Here is a 25,474-nt window from a genome sequence, read left to right on the forward strand (position 1 = left end):
AAAAAAAAAAACTTGGTGTTTCAGAGGGCAGCCACCTCACAAACATATCCTGAATAAATGAGTCGCCGTGTTACTTAGACTTCTGCGCGATGCCTAGCGAGCACCCAATAACTGTGTTCTGTTATTACTGTTGTTGTCATTGTCATTTCTGCCTGTGTCTCTTTAGTGCTCAGCCGGCCATCACACTTTAGGGATTAACCCACCTCCTACAATATCATTCTCATTACTCGTCCATCCCCCACGTCTAAATCTCCAGTTTTTCTGGGATTCAGAAATTGGTGAAAAATCGTTCTTGTCCTTCGGTAAATTCATCTGCCATCTACCCAAAAGAAAGACAACTTCATTATTATGTAGCTCAGTTAAGTTTCTTATTAATTGTATCCCCCCAATGATGGAATAGTGTTTTTATTTTGCTCTGTAAACCACAAATTCCATTAAAGTGCTTTCTCCCCAGAAGGGTAACATCCTTGAGGTGATAGAGGCAAAGAGGAGAGAGACAATAAAATAAATGTATAATTTATAAAATTATAAATATATTTATAATTGTATATAATATATTTATGTTAAATATTGTTTTAATTAATATGTTAAATTAATTTTAATTGATATATATTAATATTTAATATATTGTATGTTATATTTATATTAAATATATTTAAAATTATAAACAAAATGAATGCAGCAAAAAATGCATAATTACTAATTAAGAAGAATACTATGGACAGTTCTCTGTGATCAAAAATAATCAGGTGGGCCACATCAGTTTATGTGGTCAGGAAAGGCCTCTTTGAAGAGGTGGCCTTTAAAGAGAGACCTCAAGAATGAGAAGCAACCAGCCGGGCAAAGGGTGGAAAGACTACCACTCCATGCAGAACAACATTCCCCCTTTCTTTGTTCTAACTGTGTTTGGGGATCAGCACAGATACTTTTATCCAGGGAATGTCAGTTCCTCTGGAACCTCTCTCCGGCAACCCAAGAGATGAGTAACAGTTGATGTTAACCAATCATGGCAATGCTGGTCCCCTTCACCAGTGATTGGTTTTGAGGTAGGTGTGAGGCTATATTCTGGCAGGGAAGAACATAAGCAGATTTTGAGACTGTGATGCAATAAGCATGCAATGTATGGCTATGTATGGCTGAATAGAAAAATACAAAAGGATGCATCCTTGATGAACTTACTGTGTCATTGGACAGCCTTGAAATCTGCTGCCAGACTTCACCTAATGTGAGATAAATAAAATGCTATTTGTTTTAGTAACTGTTAGATTTTTTTTCCATTATTTGCATCTGAAAACATTCCTATTACAGCAAGATAGTGGCATAATCATATTTTTAAGAAGATCATTCTTAAGGGGGATCCTCTGTTTTGGGATCTTTTAAGAAGATTCCAGTGCTATATGGAAAATTGGATCACTAACTAAACATTACTGTAAATTTTCTGTGGTGAGTACAATTTAGGTCACAAATTTGTAATCACACGGACTTATCAGATGCAAAGGGAGACATCACCGTAGAATGAGAGGAAAGACTTCAGAAACCTCTCGCTTTAGATGGAGGTTACCTGTTGGATAAGTGCTAGCTCTTCTGAGAAAAAGCAGAGTTAAGTCAGTGTAATTGTCACATCAGACTTCATTCCGTCTTTTCTTTATGCCAGCTGGTTACTGTTAGGGAAATAAGTCTCAAAGTCTTTCTGTAGTAAAGTTTATGATATTTCATATTCTATGACTCATTCTTTGCTGTTTTACATAATTTCTGTGAGAATGCAACTCAGATATGGGATACAAATAAGCCTTCATTTCCACGGACAAAAAAAAAATTGCTTGAAAAAAAAGAAAGGTAATAATATTGTCTCTTGATAAAGAGGATGAAGTCCTTTAGGATAATGATACAGATGGAATGTGACAAGCAATCAGGGCTTCACATTTTTTAAAATATATCAAGACCTTCTTCCCACACAAAAGTCATCAATGTTGCTGAAACTTCAAATGGAAAAATAAATAAATCCTGAACTTTGGATCCAATTAAATCCCATCTGACTAAACTCACTACAGAATGCTCACTTCTGGGAGGATTTGAGTCAAATCAAGTTCCACAGCCCTGAAATTTTATGCCTCTCTACTTAATACAGACCTAGCCAGAAAATTTCCATAGGATTTAAATAGTGAGGAACAAGTAGTAATGAGGAAATCATACCAGCTAGAATAAGACCTATGCTCCAAACTGCCAATGGCAATCAATGAATTAATCAATCTATGTCAGATATTTTCAAAAATCAACTGTCATCTATTTCATATTTTTGTCATGAGATAATTATGAAAAATATATTTTGTGTTTTTTAGTTCAATATTACATATTTTTCCAGTCTTTTTTCCCCCAATAAAATTGTTGAATTTATCATTAATAAATGTTTTCTGCAGGCTTTTAAAAAATCGTTTTTTAAATAATTAAGTAAGGCATTACTTCTGGTATGGTCATACCACTTGTCTTATAGCAATAAAGTCAACTTCTTTTAACCTGCCTAATTGGTAAGGTACAACTTCTGAATGAGTCAGAGTTCTATAAGTGCAAACAACAGAAATAGGCTGTGGTTAATTTATACAAAGGAAACTTACCGAAAGATATCAGACCTCATTATCTGGCAGTAAGTCTAGAGAACCAGACTTGGAAATGTGCAAAGACAAGGTATCCCTGGTGGTCCCAGACCTGGGGAGACGGGCATAGTGTCATGGTGGCAAAGATCCAAACGCCACCCCTGGATTAGATGAATTCTTACCATTTCTTCTGTCTTTAATCTTTGACCCAAGACTTAGTTTCAATCACACACTCAAACTTCAGTTAAGAAAGTGTAAGGGACCCTGGAGTACAAGCCCACCAGGCTGAATCAAAAAACAATTAATAACAATAACAATAATACAATTATTATTCCTCTAAGAGAAATGTGTTGTCAAGAAGGGGTAATGAATTCTGGGCAGTCACAAATTACTGATGCCCAATACACTGTCCCTAACCATTTTTTGTTAGTTACCTTACCTATTTTCAATTCATGGTTCAATGAAAATAATTCTTTACAGCCATTCTGAAAACGCAGGAAGCTCCTTGTCATCTGCTTGATAACTTCAGTCACTGAACCACAGGAAGGGCTAAGTGGATTTTATTCAAGGTGGTGTTCAGAGTGGTGGAGTTCAGGGTTTTCTCCCCATTTCTGAGTGGTGATGCAATCTGCTGATTTGATGAGAAAGTGGTTTGTCACACATTACGTTGAGTCGTAGGGGATGGTATGGATGGCGTCACCTAAAATGATGAGATCAGCTGTGCTTCACTTCCCTTCGACACCAGCTGGAGGAAGGTCCCCTCCGCAGACACGGCTTCCTTCTCTTCTTCTGTCCTGTATTCCCCAGAATGCCCAGTTCATCCCACGTGTTGACTCTCCCTGTTGCTTCCTTGTTCCTGTTGGTGACTTGCTTTTTTTACCTTGTGAATATCTGACCCCCCGCACGCCCCACCACGAAGCATTATAAAGTGAGGCCAAGGAATGATGTTACTATGCTTTTTCCTTTCTCTTTAGCAAGGAAATCCTCCTGTTCTTTATTTTTACTGGGCACAGGGTGTCTCAGAATTCCTTAGGTAGGAGAGGTGTCAAGTGCTAAACTAAGGAGGACAGTTACCAGCTGTTTAACAACTCAGACTCATCAAGGAGCAAAGTGGGAGAAATACTTCAAGAAGCACTTATATTCTTCACTTAGGTTTTGACAGAGTTAACAGTAGTATTGAGAAATAGTCAAATACAGCCTGTTGGGTAGTTTTCAGAAAAAGATTAAAATTTTGATTACATATTGGTTTTTCTCAGGGTAAGGGGAATGAGGTAGTTTCTTGTCCCCTTGCTGAGACAATTTTCTTATCCTATCTGTTCGTAGACAGGTTTCCATCCCTGATTGCTAGCCCAGTTATTGTACAGGTGGTTAAGTTAGAGATACTTTCAGAGAAGGAGTATACTTGAAAGTCATCAGAAATAATTTGGACAAGCTTCTCTTCATATTCTTCCTCAAATAATGGAAAATGTCATAAGAGCTGTCAGTAGACATGTACCATTGCTTGGACAGAGCAATGTATAATTTGGTCTTGGAGTCTGAATGGCCCACAAGTATTTCACTGAACTTTTCAGAGAGGTTGGTTCTCCTCAAAGCTGAGTCAGAAGTTCATATCCTACTACCTTATTAATATCCCTGCAATCAAGGGAACAGAAGAATGAGGAAAGGAAGATGAGGGAGCCAGCAGAAAGATAACTTACCAAGACAATCTTCCCATTTTGCTTCCGCCAGGCCCAGGACAAAGCAGCCAGGCCATTCTCTGCCTGCCCAGAGCCCCCGAATATCCACACCTTGGCACATTTTTCCCTTTCCGTACTAGGTCAGTGACCACTTGTACTACTGATAACACTGCCTACAGGGAGAATTTGTTCAAAACTGTCCTTCCATCCCTGGGTGAGGCTATAATATGGTGGCAACCCACTTTCCCTAACATTTATATATTGTGAGAATTAATGTGTAAACTGGGCCTAAGTTTTCTCTTTTTCCATCCCTTCGTCACAGGGGACCACTCAGTCTCTGCCTCCCTCCCCCATGAGGCCCTAGGTGTGAGTTGATGGAAGGGCAGTGGTGAAACAGTGACAGGTGACATGAGAGTTTAAGATACGTGTACATGTAATTTATTCATGGCTTCTGGACATGTTCAAGCTAGGGCCCAATGTTTCATTTCTATCATAAGTCTACTGATACATACACCCAAACTTATCACTCATTGTATCTGATAATACCATGGTGGGCAGCTCTAGTTGTTCAGGTACCTGATGTTCCATGATCAGACACACAGTTACTACTCGAATCTGAGAAAATATCCAGAGACAATTCTGATACGAGACCATTCCTGTCATCCCCACTTCCTGGACCCCCTAATTTGTGTTGGCTCTGTCCATTTCAAAGCTTGGTTCTTCAGCCTTTCTGCCCATGAGTACCTGAATCCTTCCACAAATTCCCTTTCTTCCATTCCTACAAAGTGAATTATGTATTTTTGAATAACATAGGTTATCACCATGACATTATTTTATTGATCTGCTAGAGAAAAACATAAGAAACTGGGTTTTCCATTGTGCCCAAGTTACAAAGAAAGTAGCTTGGGTCTTTCAGCTCTACAGTAAAGCAAAGTAAAACACCACAACACTGTTTACATCTAATCTGATCCTAGACGTCCTTCTGTGGTTATTTCACATCCAATTCACACAACTTTTCAATGTTATGCATCTAAATAACCTAAAAGAAAATTATATATCTCATTCCAGAAATTATGCCAACTTTATATAAAAGAAAAATAAACTACAGAGATTTATGCATACCTTAACAAGGATTATATTATACTTTTTGTGTCTTCTTAAGTTAGTTTAGAACATTAAGAGTGGAAAAATATCAGTACCATTCTTAGGCTGCTTTTTCCTCAAAAACAACTTCCTAGAAATTGGTCATAGAGATAGCCAAGTGGCTGGAGGACAGAAGTGAAAGGGAGAATTTTCACTGCTTTCCCTTAAAATTCTGTATTATGTAAACAGACATCTATTTAAAAAATAAAATAAAACAAATAAACTGTCAAGAAGGAGGGTAAATAATCCAATAAGTACTTGCATGTACTGATGTATCTTTATAGGATGGAATAATAAACATCCATTAAAAATCATATGTTTAGGCAACTCTAAATAATACTGTTCAGGGATGCACACTGGGTGGTAAAAATGCAAAGAAAAATAAGGAAACATTTACCATAAAGTCATTAGGGCAATACATTTTAGAAGGGAGAGAGAGGGTTATGTTGGATGGGTGTTTCTAGGGTGGCTGAGAGAGGTAGTAGCCGCAAGAGTGTTTATCTTATAATATTTCACTTTGCAGTTTTCTGTATTTGTGTTATATTTAATATATAAAATTTTAAAAAAAGAAAAATATTGTTTTTTAAGGATTTTTTAATGGTATGGGAAAATGCTCACAATATAAAATTCAATGGGAAGAAGAAAGATACACAGTTCTGTAGGCAGTATGATTCCAATTATGGATATGCATGTTGGATATTTGTAGAAATAGACATTAAGATAAATATACAAATGTTAATTGTACTTTTTAGTTTTTTTGTTATTTTATGTAGTTGCCATATTTTCTTTAATGTACAATATAATAATTTGTAAGATGGAAGTTTTATTACAAACGATGAGGTGATAACCCTACTTTGTAGGGCAAATATTAGCCATTAATCCTCTTCAGGTCTTATAAACATAGGCATTTGGGCTTCCCTGGTGGCGCAGCGGTTGAGAGTCCGCTTGCCGATGCCGGGGACACGGGTTCTATGCCCCGGTCCGGGAGGATCCCACACGCCGCGGAGTGTCTGGGCCCGTGAGCCATGGCTGCTGAGCCTGCGCATCCGGAGCCTGTGCTCCGCAACGGGAGAGGCCACAACAGTGAGAGGCTCGCGTACCGCAAAAAAAAAAAAAAAAAAACACATAGGCATTTAACATGATATAATCATAAAATTTTAGATCTAGAAAAAAATCATGAAACATCTTCTCAGACACCTCTGTTTTGCAGATTTAGAAACCAAGCAGTGGGTAGGTTAACTGCCTTGGCCAGGATCCAAGATTAGTTAGTCAAAAACTTAGGAGAGGGATCTGTCCCCCCTTACTCTGTACGGAGGGAGGACACAAAGCCTTGCGAGATCTCTAAAGAACATTTCACCACCTTTTCAAAACATGAGTATGTGAGAATTAGAATTAAGCAACATCACCAATGAAATGTAAATTTGTAATGTAATAATAACAATAAAGCAAATGTCAAAAATTAATATTGGAGAAATTTTATTTTTGAATTTTTTAAAGGAAAAAAGAAACAGCAACAACACACCTTGAACTTCTATAAGACCTGATTGAATTCACCCACCTAATATAGCAAACATAGCTTGTGACTGCAATAAAGTCCATCACTGTTACTTTTAATGTTTTAAAAATGACAAAACCTATGTGGCGACTGCTATAAATCAAGCTTGTTTTGACAGGCTGTTTCTGAGTTCCAACTCATTAGTACTTTAGCCTCACTTCTGTGCCATGTAGACCCAAGCAACTTAGACAAACCCCATGTGACCTCAACTGTACCTCTCAGAGAGAAGGAAAAAAATAAAAAATAAGAGACAAATTACTCCCCCTTAGTTCTAATTGCCACCTAGCCTGTTTCTATTGTTTGACCACTTTTTAAAAATTAGTTTTCTGAACCTTTCAAGTTTTAACTCTTTAATATGTAAAATTGGAACTCTCTTCCCCACATTTTACTCCTTGAAAGATAATCTCCAACCTCAAACCTTCACTGAGTACCTACTATGTGACAGATGTCATCCTCAGGCTTGGGATACAGAAATAAGTTAAACATAGTTTCTGCCCTAAAGAAGCTAAGTATGTAGTGGAGCAGCTTGACAAATAGGCTGCTGATGGCAATAAGATGTGGTTGGTGCTATAAGGAAATCAGTGGATGTTCTGTTCATGGCACTTTTTACCCAAGAGTGCTATCAGCTAATTTTTAACACATGTCTGGTCTACACTTCCATCCCTCTCCACAACATCTTAGATCCACAAGATGAACCCAGTTGAATCCCTACAGATCTGAATCCCCAATTCATGTCAGGCTTATATAAGCAAATAGCTTTTCTATCTGAATGTTCAGAAACAAACACTAAGGATCATTTACTATACAAATTCCTCTGACATAATTTCAAAGACTAGAGTAAAACAAAAGAAACCCTCATTTATCTCTACCTTTCCATGAAGTGGTCAGAGAATTAATTCCATGAAGGAGACTATGGAAGACATTGTAATTGGCTAACCATTCCCTTGTAAACAGAATCTCAATTTTATTGGGGGCAGCAATGTGTACTGCCCATAATACTTTGTGAGATAAGTACCTTCCCAGATTCCTTTCCTAATGAGGATACCAGCATGACACAGTCCTGCCCGTGAGGCTTCATGGAAATCTGTTAAGAGGCTTCTGAGAGTTTTTCAATGTTTGTGAAAAGGAGAAGACTAAGAAAAGAGCTTCTTTTGCCACTTCTTTCTGAACTGAAAGCAGATGAGATGTTTGGAGCTATGGCAGCCATGAAACAATGAGGTGACAAGAATAAAGACAAAATCCAGCATGTGAAGGACAAGAAAAGACAGAATTTGTATCCTTGGAAACATTTTAGAGTAACTGCCTGTCCTAATTTCTGTTGGGTAAACATTAAATGTCCCTATACTTTAAGCCATTTGTAAATGCTTATTCTGTTACTTGCTGCTGAAAGCATTCCTAGCGCAGATAAACATCCGTCCCGTTCATCTCTGCAGCCTCAGTACTGAGAACAGTGGCTGACACGGAGTAAGTGGGCAAAGAAGATTTGTTGAAAGTATTATAAATGAATAGATTTTTAGATCGGATACTAAGATACCTAAACCTGTGGGTGGTAAAGTTATTTTATTTATTTTATATTGAATTTTTATTTTGAGCATAATTTCTCCAAAAACAAAATATTCAATGAAAATTTTGTTTGCCTTACACTGCTTTTTCCTTGCTAACAAAATCTCAGATTTGAGGGAGAATAGACCCTTCTCCAGTCCCAGGAAAATCCATCTTGCTGGTCCAAGCCAATCATGGTAGTCTCACACACGTTGTGCAGTGAGTTACTGTTACTACGGCTGGCACGCAAGGCAGCTGTAGCCAATGGGGCTAATTCTTCTGGGAATTTGGGGGAAAGCTATTCATCACTAAAGAAATATGGTGCTTGGAAGGAAATGATCCCCTCCTCAGGTTTTCGTGTGATGACAGGCTCTGCAGCAGCCGTCTTGCAAAATGAAGGCTGAAGCATGAGGACTAAGCCACCACACCAAGAATGGGAACCTGGAGAGATGGAAAGACCTTGGGTCCTTATTGACACTGTTGGGCCAATCCAAGAGCCAAACTCTCTTGAGATTCCTTGCCACATAATTAAGATACTGCAGGTAAAGAATCATTGGAAAAGAGGATTTTGTCCTAATGCAAATGGGGCTTTCCAATTTTTAGTAAGGAATATGCATTAATGTGTTACTTGTTTAAATACAAGTTAATATCAAATAAAAATATTAATGGAAAATGTATTAAATATATTTTATGTGTGCTCTTCTGTCCACATCATCTGGTCTCTGACCCTATTCTTGCTTAAAACTTGCAAAGAACCAGACCAAAGTTAACAACAAATAAGTAGAAATCTCTGCTGAGCTCCGACTCATCATATGTTCTCTGAACACTGTTCCCTCTGACTTCTTAGCATGTGTTTCTTCATTTTAAAGTGCCTTTTCTGCAAATTTTCACTGCAGTGAAAATGTCTCTTTCTGTCTAGGCAAATTATTGAAACATTAAAACTTGTCATTGGCCACTGTGTCCCTAGTGTAGCTGTGTCTAGTTAAGTGAAGGGCTTCTGTTGAGTAACTAATATATATGATCAATTTTAATAACATTTCTGAAAAGCACTGATAATTTAGAGGTTCCTTAAGATGTTGAAAGTTTGAAGCCACGTAGCAACAACATTAAGTTGTGACATTTATAAAACTTGGCAATTACTTGTTTGTTGATTTATTCATTCACATTCACATGTTCTCCCTTGGTGCTAGGAAAGCAAAGAGCTAGACAGGCATAAGAAAGATTTAAAACCCTCACAAGCTAGGCAGAGACAAGAACCTGAATAAAACTGAAGCTTAAAAAAAAAAGAATAACAAATTATGCTTTATAGAATGGAAGGAAGGAAGGAAAGAAGCCTTAGTTCATAATATGTTGTATGATTTAGGTTTTTACTCAAGTGGATATTAGAGAATCACAGTATAATCATCCAAATGTAATAATTTTCAAATAACTTAGAAATACTATGGTCTGATGTATTCTAAGATGTGCTGTCATTAACTTAAAAATATATCTTTGAAGAAAAAATTCATCATAATACTGTTAATTTTTTCCCTATAGTAAATTGTTTTGTATTGGCCCTATTGAAAGCCTTGTTATTTATTACCTTGTTTGAAATCTAAACTGTCAAGAGTATAGCAAAGCATATTTTAATGAAGTTTAAACTTGTTGTAACCCCAAACAAGTAGAAGGCTGAAAATAAGACTTTAATCTGTCAGCCAGGCAATTTTCTAAACCTGGCACTGAATTCTGTGAATACTCCTATCCAAAAGGTCAGCAGAAGTAAAGGCTTCATTACACAAGTTGATACCAGTACTATGTTCTTTGCCAAGAATGCCTGGTAAAATAAAGAATTCCATTGTTTCAATAGATTGACCTAGCAACTTAGTCAGAAAGGTTTTCTTTATACTAATTTAGTTGAAGAGACAGAATAAAGTCAAATAACTGTTTTAAAGTAGAAACACTTCAAAGTAGTACTTAAGGGCTCTGAAATTTGATAGATCTGGATTTGAATCTTGGCTCTAAGAGTTGTGAGACCTTAGTAAGTCAATTTAATTTCTCTATGACTCAACTTCTCCATTTGTAAGATTGATGATAATAATAGCTCAAACATAGCAGAGTTTGCTGGCTCTATCTCAATACCCATTCTCCCCTTCTTCCTTGGCAATAGAATCTTAATTCTAGGCTGAGCATAAAAGTGACTGAAAAATAATCTCTTTTACAAGTTAGGTGTGGTCATCTGCCTAAGTTTTGGGATACATGTGGAACTGATATGTGTTCTTTCTGGGAAGTGTCTTTAAAGAAAGGGGCTGTGACCTTCACCCTTCCTTCTTCCTACAGCTGGAAAATGGACGTGATGGAAAGAGCTCTAACAGTCTCCTTTGTCCATGAGGTAACCTTGGGAATGGAAGCTGCCAGAAGTATGAGACAGGAAGAGACTGGGTCCCTGCCACCATTGTCATATCAATCCGGGACTGACTACTTCTGAACTACAGACATACCTCAGAAACATCTCAGGTTCTATAGACATACCTCAGAAACATCTCAGGTTCTATTCCAGAACACCACAATAAAGCAAATATCACAATAAAGCAAGTCATATGAATTTTTGCTTTCCCAATGCCTATAAAAGTTACATTTACACTATATTGTAGTCTATTAAGTGTGCAATAGCTTATGTCTAAAGAAACAATGTACATACCTTAATTAAAACATACTTTATTGATTAAAAAAATGCCAACCATCATCTGAGCCTTCAGAGAGTCAGAGTACTAACATCATGGATCTCTGATTACAGATCCCCATAACAAATGTAATAATGGTGAAAAAGTTTGAAATATTGCAAGAATTACCAAAATATGACACAGAGACATGAAGTGAACAAATGCTGTTGGAAAAATGACACTGACAGACTTGCTCAACACAGGGTTGCCACAAATCTTCAGTTTGTAAGAACACAGTATTTGTGAAGCACCATAAAGTGAACAAGCACTATAAAACGAGGTATGCCTCTACAGGAAAGAGAAATAAGACATCTGACTTAAGCCATTGTTTAAAAGTATTTCATTCTTCTCTCTGTCAACCTTAATCCTAATTGATAATACTACCAAAAAGCTCTTGAGAATTAAATGAGATAGTATGCCAGCTGTATAGTAAGTGAACAACAAATGATGCCTGTTATTATTATTATTCAGACAATATTATGAGCTAAATATTCAGCAAAATAAAATATATATAGAAAAGCTTACCTTTCAAACCAACGGTATTAAGGAATTAAAAAGACATTTATCAAAGGATAAACTCTCCTGAGATGCAACTTTTTGTGTTATTAGAATAAATTACTTGCAATAAAGAAAAGAAATCAGGGCTTCCCTGGTGGTGCAGTGGTAGAGAGACTGCCTGCCGATGCAGGGCACACGGGTTCGTGCCCCGGTCCGGGAAGATCCTACATGCCGCGGAGCGGCTGGGCCCATGAGCCATGGCCGCTGAGCCTGCGCGTCCGCAGCCTGTGCTCCGCAACGGGAGAGGCCACGACAGTGAGAGGCCCGCATATCCCCCCGCCAAAAAAACAAAAAGAAAAGAAATCAAACAGCTCCTAACCCCCATGGTAACTGCATATTTTCTTACATCAACTATTTCCTAATGTTCCCAGTCTTAAGGACACTGAATTTCAATGAAATATTTTAAATGGAAAATAAAGGTATGTACGTGTGGTATCCCGTAAAGCAAAACCCTCTGAGTGATGGATCTCCTGATGATAATCTTAATTGACAAAAATTGCACTATGCACAAAAGAAACAATTTTGGAAAGGGAAATAAACTCTAAAAGCTCAAAACAAGGACTATTACTGGAAAAAATATAGATAGATAATAAATAAAATTATATATATATGATTTCTACATTAGAAATTATCAAGAATCATTTGAAATTATCCAATATGTATCACAGACTATGTCCAAAATAATGTCATCAAAGGATTTCTATTAATGCAACCCAATAGTGTTTTAAAGAATCCATTGACATGATTTTCGCCTCTTTTCCATAACTCTGCTGAGGCCGGAGCTCATCTTAGATTGCTATTACACTTTCCCTAATAAGAGCAATACCAATTTTGTTAGTTTTATTTACCTTTACAGTTACTTGTACCAAAACTCACAGCCCAGGTATCTTGAGGCGCTGGCAGAAAAGACAGGAATAAATTTTATAATCGCTAAGTATAAAATTAGCATTTTAGGCATCCCTGTTGCAAAGAAAGAACTAGCCATGGAATCTAACAGCGGTAAAAGGTAAAGACCATATTCACTTCATCAGGATACATTTTTGAGACTGAGAACAAAAAATAAAAGGATGTAGGTGTCAACATCAAAATTTCACATGTAAACAAATGTAATGCTCAGAGGTATTAAATAACTTGACCAAGGTCACACAGTTTGTGCGTAGTTGAACTAGGATTTGATTCCACATCTAACTCTGTGGTGAGGGCTCTTTCCAGCAAGCCATCCTGCCTCCAGCAAGTACTGACAGCAGAGTGTGAAAGCAGGACTTTGCCTTTAATACTTGCATACTTGCATGCGTAACATAATAGTCATGAATGTACCTGGAAAGTGGCAGAAAAGATAAAAAAGGGACTCAACATTGAGAAATTCTCATTAAGATATTTCAGCTCAAAGAAAAGCGAGAGAGAGGCATGGACATATATACACTACCAAACGTAAGGTAGATGGCTAGTGGGAAGCAGCCACATAGCACAGGGAGATCAGCTCGGTGCTTTGTGACCGCCTGGAGGGGTGGGATAGGGAGGGTGGGAGGGAGGGAGACGTAAGAGGAAAGAGATATGGGAACATAGGTATATGTATAACTGATTCACTTTGTTATAAAGCAGAAATTGGCACACTATTGTAAAGCAATTATATTCCAATAAAGATGTAAAAAAAAAAAAAAAGAAAGAAAGAAAACATACTCTTGAGGACTGATAAGTTTTGGAATTCAGTATCTTTCAATTTTAGAAAGAAAATAGGGTACATATATATATATATATATATATATATATATATATAATGACACACTTCCTGCAGGATCTGGATAGCACCCGTTACCAAACACATTAATATTTCTATAATGAAGCATATGAATATCCACAGTAAGAGGGATAGATAAAGACTATAAAAGCCACGCATCAGCTCAGTAGTTTTCATTGCTAAATGAGTTCAGGTCAGGTCAGGTTTTGAATTTCTAAAATACTTCCTCTTTTCATAGCTTTTTGGATTTCATAATTGCAGGTAAGGGACGTAGAACTGTACCGTGTCCTGTCTTACCAGGTGAGGGAAATACTACTGATAAACTGACTGAGTTACCAGAACTGACTTTCTACTAACAGAGAGAAGACACTGTATAGGCCGATAGTGTTCCACATACTTGGCACAAGCTTGTTTCCTGTTTTGTGACTCAATTACAATTCATTATGTGAGTCAGTTGAATTAAAAAGTAGGCCATGAAAATGAAATACAGGTCAGTCTACTAAAACCCAGGTAAGCTATTAAGTAATTCACATGTGACAGTTCCAATTCAATGTTAGAACTATAGTTAACTTCCAACATTTACACTTAGCTTGCAAATAAACAATTAAGAAAATTAGAAGTTACTATAAATAGATTATTAGTCCCTGAAACTCAATCATCAGTATACCATTAAGGTTCATCCTGTTCAGATTAAAGACATTTGTTACCATACTTTACTTTGACAAGTGGACTTGAAGTAGACACTCAACACATTAAAATTCAGCAGACAATCATTTCTACCCTGTGACTAGATAAAACTGTGGGGTGATTTAACGTGCCATCATCTGTCATCTGTTGAGGAGCCTCTATATCTGGGTCCAACATATTTTAGAACTATAGACAAATTTGCAAGTAAGCATATAGCTATCAAATAAAAATTAACCACTGGACCTCTTACATCATTATACTCTAACATTCATTGATATTTTTTCTCCTTTTTTGTGTGCATCTCATTGTTTCTTCAGTCTTCCTTGATTCTACATCCCATTAGATGTTTATGCAATTCTCACTTTCAAATATTGAAATAGGTTGGCCTTGGTCTTCAGATTTATCAATTAATATTGCTATGAACTAGGAAAAATAGTAAAACACAAAAAATGAAAGTAGGCATCTGAAAAAGATTTTGGCACAAGAACTGTTCCCCTTAATAAACGTCAGACCTGTGTTTATGGCATCATGGTCAAGGTGACAGTGGTTACTATTCTTTTTTAGTTTTTCTCTTATAAACAGGGGGTAAAGACACCACTTAATTAGACCATGTGCCATAGGGCATGTGCTAATGGATAATCAGTTTTAAAACTGAGTAGGAAAAGAAAAAGCACATAATTTTTCAATTAGCGCACAGAAAATAATATCTGGCTTGTCATATCTTAACATACAATAAATCAACATTACTTTTTATCAGCTCTCCATTTAGTTTTTTTCTCAATCTATTTCTTTCAGAAGAAGAAGCATCAGGAAGAGGCAATCACCCTTCTGTGTAGAAATGCAAAAAAGCAGCTAATTACCTAAAAAACTGAAAAGATATAAACAACACCTGTAAAAAGAGTAAATGACAGATGGCTAAATGCCATAACTAAGTTTTACAAGTATTAACATTAAGCACCAAAATTATTTCCTTCCTAAAGAAACATAATTTGGAGACAAATAGCATATATTTTAGAAGCTGCCCCTTGACCCGTATAAACTGCAAAATAAGCAGCTGTGCCTCCCCCTCACTGCCACCCCGCTGTAGCTCACTAACAGTTTAAGTTTTGCCCACCCACTTTCTGGCTCTACCGAGCCTTTTGTGGCCTTTTCCAGTATCATATGCAGAGTGGATTCCAAATAAACTTCAAGCTAGTTTTCAACAGATAGCTAACTCTAAAATTTACCTACATGGCTATTTTATGGATCACTTAGAGAAAGGCTGTTAGACAAATGTGAATCTTACTATAAAAGTATTAATCTAATTCTCTGATTATTTCTATGGGATAATTGATGGCCGAAGAGTACTGACTTGTTCAGGGGCACACACTCACTTAGCGGCACAGCCCAGACTAGAATCAAGCCATCTGACTCCCTCTCTCATGCTCTTTCCCACAAACTCCCTGGGATGATGTTTTATGTATTGGATCACATCACACAGTGAGAACATTTTGTTAAGTAGGTGCCTAAGTCCTTTGTCTTCCATATTGGGCTCTTGAATTTCTTATCCCAACCCCACATTTATGCTTTCCTGATTTTATAGGATTTTACATTACATTTTCTCCAAAGCATTTCAAGAGCTACACTGCAAACTACTTTTTCTGCTTTTATTTGAATGTAGCTGAATAATCTTCATAGTTATGAGGATGAGAAACCATATCCATGATGTGAGATCACCACCTGTCTGTTGAAAAATTTTAGTGAGAGGAAAAGACGATAAACAACAAATAAATAGTCCTTGTAGCAGACAATTCTCATGAGGAGACTCTGGCTGAGGTGTTGTCAACGGCCAGAGTTCTTTGTCACTCTCACCAAGACTCTTTCCATAAGCAAAGAGAGCAGTGGGAAGCACTTCCTCTTTGAAATAGAAAAGGTGCTACTATAGGCTGAGTGCTCCCTCAAATTATATTGTTCATATTAGTCAAAAGAACACAATAACAGTATAGTGTAAAACAGTGTAATGGCCAGAAAACAAATATTTGCTCATATATTTACTCAGATTTGCTATTCCTTGGGCAGTAAGGGCAATACCATAATGCTGTCTGCTACAGTGGAAAATTCAGTGCATCTGATCAAGTACTATGTTCAGACAAAGAGGTAGTTATATGATCTCCTTTACAAGATTAAAAATCATCAGAAAACAACCATAAAGTAAGGATCCAGGGTGTTTACTATATTGCACTGTTCATATGTGTTTTCTCAGGTATTGTACATAATATGATGCTTATAAATGAAATCCCATATCAATCTGCAAAAAGCCCCTCAAAACAAAGCCAAAATATCTTACCATCCTAGAGCATTCTGGTCTGAACTTTTAGCTGATCACCTACTCCTGGCATAATATTGCTTTGTTGTCATTCCCAAGTTTCCAAGATATACTCATAAAAACAGTAGAAATAAATCAGATATAGAAAAGGTAGAATTTTACCCATAGGCTTTTAACTTGGTTTATAAAGTGCACATATTAGCAATGTACATTAATATAAAAAACTGTTCCATAGTCAGGCCCAGTATCTTCTCAAAACTACAACAGCAGACGCATTTCCTCTAAAAGTACATCAACTTTGGCCTTCACCACACCTTGAGTCAATCAGTGAGAAACTTTAAGGTACTGTATCAAAGTATTTTTTAAAATGTAACAGATATACTTTTAATTATGTATGTATTTTTTATGTCCAACCTGTTTCAAGAAAAAAACATGTGAGATAACTCATAACTTTAAAAAATATAAAAACAAAATGATTAAACCAGAAGACTTGAGAGAGATAGCAATAATGACTCTGAGCTTCCAGGCAGTCAAAGCGAAAGAGAAATTCAAGGTGTTATTTTCTTTCTTTCCTTTTGTCTGATAAGAAAAAATATACAAATTCATGTGAAAAGATAGATTTTTTATTTTCCTGGTATTAAATCATAGAAGAAATTATATATGAATGCCAAAAAACAGATGTTGAGCATCATAATGTTACCAAATCCAAACTCGTTCCACTCACTGTATGACAGGCCAGTAAATCAGGACACAGGGTGCTGGGGCAAGGAATAGTGACTTTATTTGGATAGCCAGCAGACCAAGAAGATGGGGGACTCGTGTCCGAAAGAACCATCTTCCCCGAGTTAGAATTCAGGCTTCTTTTATACTAAAAGGGGAGGGGGTGTGGCTGGTTGTTGCAGACTTCTTGATGTCAGAATCCTTTGCTCTTGTATCTGTCCATGGAGGACAGCTCACGCTGTTCCTGTAAACCTCCAAGACAAATGTTATTCTCTGTTCTACAAATTTTTATCTCTATATGAATGGAAAAGTGTACACCTTTAAAGGTCAGAGCCTTGAGAAAGGGCTCTCCTGTATATTTCAGGCTACAAGCAACATTCTTTTACAAAAGGTGCAGAGCCAGCATGACTAAGCACAGGCAAGAGAGCACAGGATTAAGGTAAAAGAAACAGATCCAACATGGAGTCAGATTTGTTCTTCCTTATTACAATGACAGACAGAACTTTCAATTGTTGTTTCTGCAGATACTACAGAGGCATTCTTCATATTAGCATTTTCTTAAAATGGAAAAAATACTAAGGAAGCAAAATTAAGGAAGCAAAATGAGCATAACTGTCTCAGAAAACTAAATGAGTGGAATGGAGCATTTCACAATCTCTTGTTCTAATTTGATTCAGGGACTTAGTTTGAAAAACTAGAGCAGCATTTCTGATAGTGTAATTTGAAGATCCCCTGAATCAGATTGTTCAAGATTCCTTTTCAAAGATGAGGATTTCTGGGCCACACTCTAAAACTCCTAACTCAGAATTTCAGGTGTGGATCTCAGGAATCTCAATTGTAAGTAAGCTATCCTGGTGAATTATGTATATGAGGTGCTGGTTACTAGTAACCTTTCAGGATCAAACCCACCCCTCTATACTCGGACTTGCGAGGCTGAGGCTGTGTTTCTGTGACCACATTTCTTTTTTACCACCTGGCTCCCTGTTAGGTTCTGCCCATAGGGGGCACTAGAGAGAACAGAAATGGAGGAAGGAGGCCAGTTTGTTTGCTGTTCCTGTCAGCTTCATCCCACTGCAGCTCTTCATCCCAGAAGTGTGGTTGATTCCAGTAGCAGGTGGCTCCAGTTTCTACTTTGTTTCCAGTCTCATCCAACCAGCCCCATGATGCTCCCTCAGAGCACCAGCATCTGCTGGAGTCTGGGCCCCACTTCCCAGGCTCTCCTCTGAGTTCCTGAGGCCCCAGCGCCCCCTGGGCAGCTCCTCATGTCAGAGGTCTGGATTCCTCCGCCAGGTTCTAGGTTCTAATGACTCAGCTTTGACTCCTTGCTCCCCCAGGCCCAGTGGTGGTAACTGCTTCCTGCAATTACTCTCTCTGTGTTGGATTTGTTCCTCTTCAGTCCTGCAGTACCTATATGTCCAATTCCCTATATAAATGGTCTCTTAAAATAGTTGTTGTGGCTTCTTTATTCCTGACTAGGACCCTGGCTGATACAAATGTTTGAGTTCTAGTGTCTTCGAGGACTAAGGTGACAACTAATCCCCTAGCCAGGGGATCATTCACAATAGTTTAAACTCCTCTTTTGGTGCCAGTAAATAAAACACTGATATCAAGTGCCTCAACTACTACCTTGTATTGCCTTAAGAAATTTCAGGATGAGCATGTAACAAAGTTGAAATTCTGTCATCACCATGAAAATTGCCTACATAATCTTTCCCACATTCAGAGGTAATCCAGTTCTATATAGCACTGGCTCACAGTGAACCTGTGAGTAGAACAAAACCTTTTCTCAAAAAAGATTTTTATTCTTCTTCAGGGCTTCCACAGGAAACATTACATGCATTATCTGCAAGACAAAGACAACCTTGACCTTGTATTTGAAGCCATCCATCATGTTACCTCTACACAACTCTTCAAACTCATTTCAATGGCCTTTATTAGGATGCTGCTTCCTCCCGAGCTAGTTGTTTCCTGACACACTTTATGTATGGATTCTTGCCTCCCTACCTTGGCTTGGGCAGTTTTCTCTGCCTGGGAGTCCTCATGGAATACACAGAGACCTAGAGCATGCACATAATGGGAACTCAACACATGCTGAAACTGGTTGCCATTGCCTCCCTCAACATTAAGCCTTCCTTAGGATTATTCTGGTTTGAACTTCCATAGCAGTTAGTTTGTACACACATTTTACTCACAGCAAATGTTACCTTGTTAATTGCTTGCATATATCCAATCTTCCCTCCTAGATTATACATGCTTTAAAATCAAGCCTCACAGTGCCTCAGGGACCTTGCATAGAATAGTGACCAACGCATGTTTGTTGAGTGAATAAATGACCTTAGAATGATCATCTACTTTTTCTGAGTCATTCCTTTCTCCTCTACTATCTTGTAGATATCTCAAAAATGTTTTGCAAATGTAGAGGGTAGAAATAATATCCATATGCCTTATACTATTTCCACAGTGCTATAAAATAATTTTTTCATTTGTCTAGATCTGCATAATACTTTCCATGCCTTAACTGTTCAAATTTTGGTGCCAAATCTGTGGAACTACTTTCCATTTTAACTAAGGAAACTAAGGCTCTGAGAATTTAAGTGACCTTATCCAAGGTCACATAATGAGACAGTGCTATTCCTGGAATTTGACAAGGGCTCCTTCACACACATCACACTGTCTCTGGGGAAGTCAGTAGCAGACGGTGAGGATGCTGGTGCTGAGCTCACCTGACAGATTGCCCTTCTTCCTCTGCAGAGACTCACTTCGACACCAGGCACCACCTGAGAGCAGTGACTGAGGATTCCCAGCAGCAGTGCCAGACCATGTGGTAGGACTCTGGTCAGGCCATGGAGCCAGATTTCTGCTGAAGTTAGAGAAGCATCTGTGGGTTCTTGGAGGATCCCCATCTACCCCCCGACCCTAGCCAGGAGCATGGCTCTGGGAGGAGGAAAGCAGGCAGCAGAGAGGTAAGTGTGGCTTCCCCATGTTCCCTCCTTCCCATCTTAAAGCTGAGTAGTCGCTGGCTGACCCAGTCCTTTGTATTTGTTCATAAAGTCTAGCGAGCCACTGACATTCTAACTGGCCCACAAATTTCAAACACACCGGCCACATAGAGCGGCATAGTGCAAGTGGTTTGAATACACTGAATGAATTTTCTGTTCCTGTTGAGCTCTCTGAAAAATAGGATTCATATATGCCTTTAGTGGCACCCTTCACAGAGATTTGTAGTGAAGAACGTGGCTTTATAAAAATATTTGTTAGTGAATTCCCTGGCGGTCCAGTGGTTAGGGCTCTGTGCTTCCACTGCAGGGGACACGGGTTCCATCCCTGGTCAGGGAACTAAGATTGTGCAGGCCGGGTGGCCAAAAAAAAAAAAAAAAAAATTGTTAATAACTTTATGGAGCATTTAGATAATTTCAACAGGGTCTCTGGTCTCAAAAAATACTATAATTAATATCTACTTTTCCACTATATAATACTTGATACATAAGGTGGTCATATTGGAAGACTAACATTAGACTGGAACAAAGATCAAACCTGGTAAAACTTAATTTCCTACATCAGTTCAAGTAGATAATGTCTCAAACTTTTAAGCAAAAACATGTCCAGCATTGTGTCACATTCTCACCCCTGCCCCTCTTTCACCCGTCTGGCCTCGCCTGCCTTTTCTTAACCATCTGGTCTTCCCTTTCTACCTCTCTCCCTTCTAATTCTTCTCATTTCCTTTCCTTTTGTGGACTAGGGGCTTAACCTTTTAAGAAATTGCTTTATTTGCTGCACTTTCCCTAAAGCCTGATCTAAGGAGCCAATCCTGTTTGCATAAAATAAAAGTTAGAAAACAAAGAGTTTCACAGAGTAAGGGTGGCGGGGAGAATTATGAATTTTATTGCACAGTCCATGGTCCCTGAATTTATGCAGTCAGCAGAGAATGAAGTACAGTTTTTCTGACTTATCCATCATTCACCCACATCTTATATATACTGGTAAAATATGTGCTTAACAGGAGGTTGGCAGGAACCATCAGAGGGCTAAAAATTATAAATTAAGTGTAAAAATATGTCTACAGTTACTGGTAAATTTGTATTTTCACTATTACAGAAATATAACGTTTTGCCATTATAAATAATTATGTAATTTGGCTTTTCACCATTATTTAGGTGTTTTTGTAGGATGATGAGCAATATTTCATTTTGTGAAAAAAGAAAATTAGAATCATGAAGATTAACAGTTACTGGAGATACGGCAAGGATAATAACAGTATAGATTCCTGAAAATGAGCAGACAAAAAATCAATGCAAACAAACTGGCAGAAGGAAGTCAAATTGGAACCACGCAAAATGATGTAACAATGAAATACAACTGTTAAAATAGCCATGAGGTTCATTTACTTCATACCCTTTTTCATTCACTGGAGTCAGCAGATCATCTCAAGGTAGGAAAAAGATACCCGTATAACCCTGCAAGAGGAGAGTGGTGGGACACAGCTGCAGAGAAATCCAGTCTAAGAAAATGGCACAAAGGCTAAATCCTAAATATATATGGTGTTGGCAGCCAGGTATAGCTTGCCCTGCCTTTTATTCCCAAGTCTATAGTTTAAGTGGATGATCCAAGAAGATGCCCCAGATTGCCTTGAAGACTCAGCCACCCAGACAAAAATGGTGCCTTGTACAGCCAAACAGATGGTTTACCGCCCAACTCCGGGGCACCATTCACACAGACTATTATGTGAAAGGGGACCCTGATTTTGTGAGACGTGGATACCCCTCAGGGTAAACTGCCAGGGTCGTATAGAATAAGAAAAGAAAGCAGGATATAAGTTTAAATGTAAAGTATGATAGTGATTTCTTTTCCAAATAAAACATAGAAAAATGACCAGAAGGAAATTATAAGATTTCTGGAAGAACGCCTGAATTCACTTTTCCTTATTCCTAGTTTTCTGTATTTTCACATAGAATAAATTAGAAGCTTTTAAATAAATTAACAGCATTTAATAAATTAGTAGCTGAAAGCATCCAAATTAATACTATTTGTAGCTTTAATGTTACAAAATGTCAAGGATGTAATGATTAGAATGGTTTTCATACAGATGGAAAATCCTGTAGAGAATTGGGCACTATTTTTCTACATGTGTTTGCATTTTAAACTAGTTTTGCATTTTAAACTATTCAATAAAATATAAGGATTGGCTTTGCTTTTGAAAGCCCTGATTCTCTTATAAATGCAGCAAACTTGTATACTGCACATCCAGAGGCATACCAGGTTTCAAGTGCAGTTCTCTCTGCACTGAGGTTCTCTCTGTGCTGCCAACGTCTTGGGCTGGCATCTCTCTAGACCTCATACCTGCCAGCAGGAACTGGAACCATGTGATTCCTGGTCCATGGCCAATGGCGAGAGGGACTGTCCACCCCTAAACCAATCACAGGCAGGAGATGAATCAGGACTGACCCTGGACCAGGGGTCACTACATATCGCTGCTGCACACTGGGAAAAGGGCAAGGACAGGCTTCGTGAAGCCTGGAACTTAAGACAATCTGGGGGTTCTCTTTATGTGATACAGTTTCAAAAATACAAATTTATTAAGAAAGTGAACATTTATTTAGAATTAAAAGAACACAATATAATTTTTTTAAATGCCAAATGCCATAGACATCACAAGATTCAGAAAAGAGAGCGTGACATTTTTATTAATTTACTTCCTGACACATCCCTTTATACCTTTTCCCACAATTTTTTGTCCACATTCTCTTGGATTGCCTCTTCATTTGACAACTGTGTAATGGTTAATAAAGAAAACATAAAGAAATATAACTGTCTTTCCTCTAGCATATATTATTCGAAATTGTCGGCATTATTGATAATTTCAAAAACATTTTTTAGCATCACAATTTGTTATCAGTGATGTATACAAATTTTCAGGAATGTTATCAGATTTAGTTGGAACTCTATCAAGTTATTTTTTTCACATATGGCCATAAAAGTTAGAACAATTTTCCAAAGTCTAGCTACTGGATCTGCACCTCTCAAAGGTAAAATCTCCTCGACTATCCAAATACTGCCAGCACCAGGCACTACAGGACTTGCTCATGGCTTCATACATCCTATGCCGGGGTTGGCACAGCACAATGGATGTTGGGATTATTTCTGGAAGCCATTTCTACACGAGGGCAGCTAACTGTACATGGGAGCAATTGCAAACAAGGTAAATATATGCCATGAACCCCAAACAAAAATACGCCCTCTACACCATCCCCTTAATTGGATCTCAGATTGTACCTAGGCACATCACCCAACTGAAGGGCAAGTGTGATGGAGGTGTTAGACAATGAAGCAAAAATCAGTCCTAACTGACCAGAGTTAAAATGTCCCATTGTTACAAATTTTACAGAAACATTATGACCATGTTAAATCAGTATTCAGATCCCATAAGATTGCATTCTATATATTTGGCAACAGACTATGGGAAAAGATAAGATAGTGCACAATCGATTTCTTTTGTTATGATGATCAAATTATATCTACTTATTAGTTAGTAATTTGTTCATGTATTACATTCCTGATGCGAGTCTATATCCCACGGCATGAGGGAGGAGGGGTAGACACAGAAATGTATCACCAGGCCCTGCCTTTGTAGAATTACTGACCTGATAGGGGCATCAAAATCTATAGGCATTCATTTTCTCCTTTAAAATACTTGATAGAGTAAAAGAAAACAATAAAATAAATATATCTTGGCATTAATAACATCTTAATTTCATATTATACACATAAATTACATGAGAAAATAAACGCTAGTGTATAGCTATTTGAAAAATAGTTTGGTTGGAGAATCATACTGACATTGTGCAAGGAAGAGTGCCCAAAAAACTATGGCATTCATTGTTTCATCTTGAATACAAGGCTGTTTAGCATTTCCATTAGATGTGGTTGACGGACTGGAGCACATAATGATTAAATTTACAGATGACAGAGAATTAGAATAAGTGGTTATTAATTTGGATAGGATTAGAATTCTAAGTGACCTTGCAAACCTGGAAAAGGAGTCATAAAAAGATTGATGAGCAACTGCATAGAGAAATGTGCAGTAAAGTACAATTAGGAATTTTTTATCTACACAAACAAAATGTAGCAAATTCTTCAACTTTTTATAAATGCAGAAATCACATTCCATCACAAATTGAATACACTTCAGTAAGCACAGTAATTTAAAAATTTTTAATGCTTAATTTTGGACGTGGTTTAACAACACTGTAATTGAAAAGAAACAGGAAATAATGTTTTCCCACTACATCTGGTACCATGCAATCTCTCCTGGGTCAAGGTATACTCTAATTCTGAAGAAAAAATAATTGTTGTTTTTGTTTTGGCTGCACAGAGTGGCACGCGAGATCGTAGTTCCATGACCAGCGATGGAACCCTGCCCCCTGCAATGGAAGCATGGAGTCTTTTTTTTTTTTAACATCTTTATTGCAGTATAATTGCTGCACAATGGTGTGTTAGTTTCTGCTGTATAACATAGTGAATCAGCTATACATACAAATATATCCCCATATCTCCTCCTCTTGCGTCTCCCTCCCACCCTCCCTATCCCACCCCTCTAGGTGGTCACAAAGCACCGAGCTGATCTCCCTGTGCTATGTGGCTGCTTCCCACTAGCTATCGACTTTGCATTTGGTACTGTATATATGCCAATACTACTACTTTGTCACATCGTCCCAGCTTACACTTCCCCCTCCCTACCCCTAGGTTCGTGAGAACCTTTTTTTTTTTTTTTTTTAAGATTCCATATATATGCGTTAACATACGGTATTTGTTTTTCTCTTTCTGACTTACTTCACTCTGTATGACAGATTCTAAGTCCATCCACCTCACTACAAATACCTCAATTTCATTTCTTTTTTATAGCTGGGTAATATTCCACTGTATATATGTGCCACATCTTTATCCATTCATCTGTCGATGGACACTTAGGTTGCTTCCATGTCCTGGCTATTGTAAATACTGCTGCAATGGACATTGTGGTACATGACTCTTTCTCAGTTATGGTTTTCTCAGGGTATATGCCCAGTAGTGGGGTTGCTGGGTCGTATGGTAGTTCTATTTGTAGTTTTTTAAGGAACCTCCATACTGTTCTCCATAGTGGCTGTATCAATTTACATTCCCACCAACAGTTCAATAGGGTTCCTTTTTCTCCACACCCTCTCCAGCATTTATTGTTTGTAGATTCTTTGATGATGGCCATTCTGACCAGTGTGAGGTGATACCT

This window comes from Delphinapterus leucas, chromosome 12, assembly GCF_059928025.1.
Source record: "Delphinapterus leucas isolate spDelLeu-1000000601 "Yukka" chromosome 12, BTC_Dleu_Yukka2, whole genome shotgun sequence".
Lineage (NCBI taxonomy): Eukaryota > Metazoa > Chordata > Mammalia > Artiodactyla > Monodontidae > Delphinapterus > Delphinapterus leucas.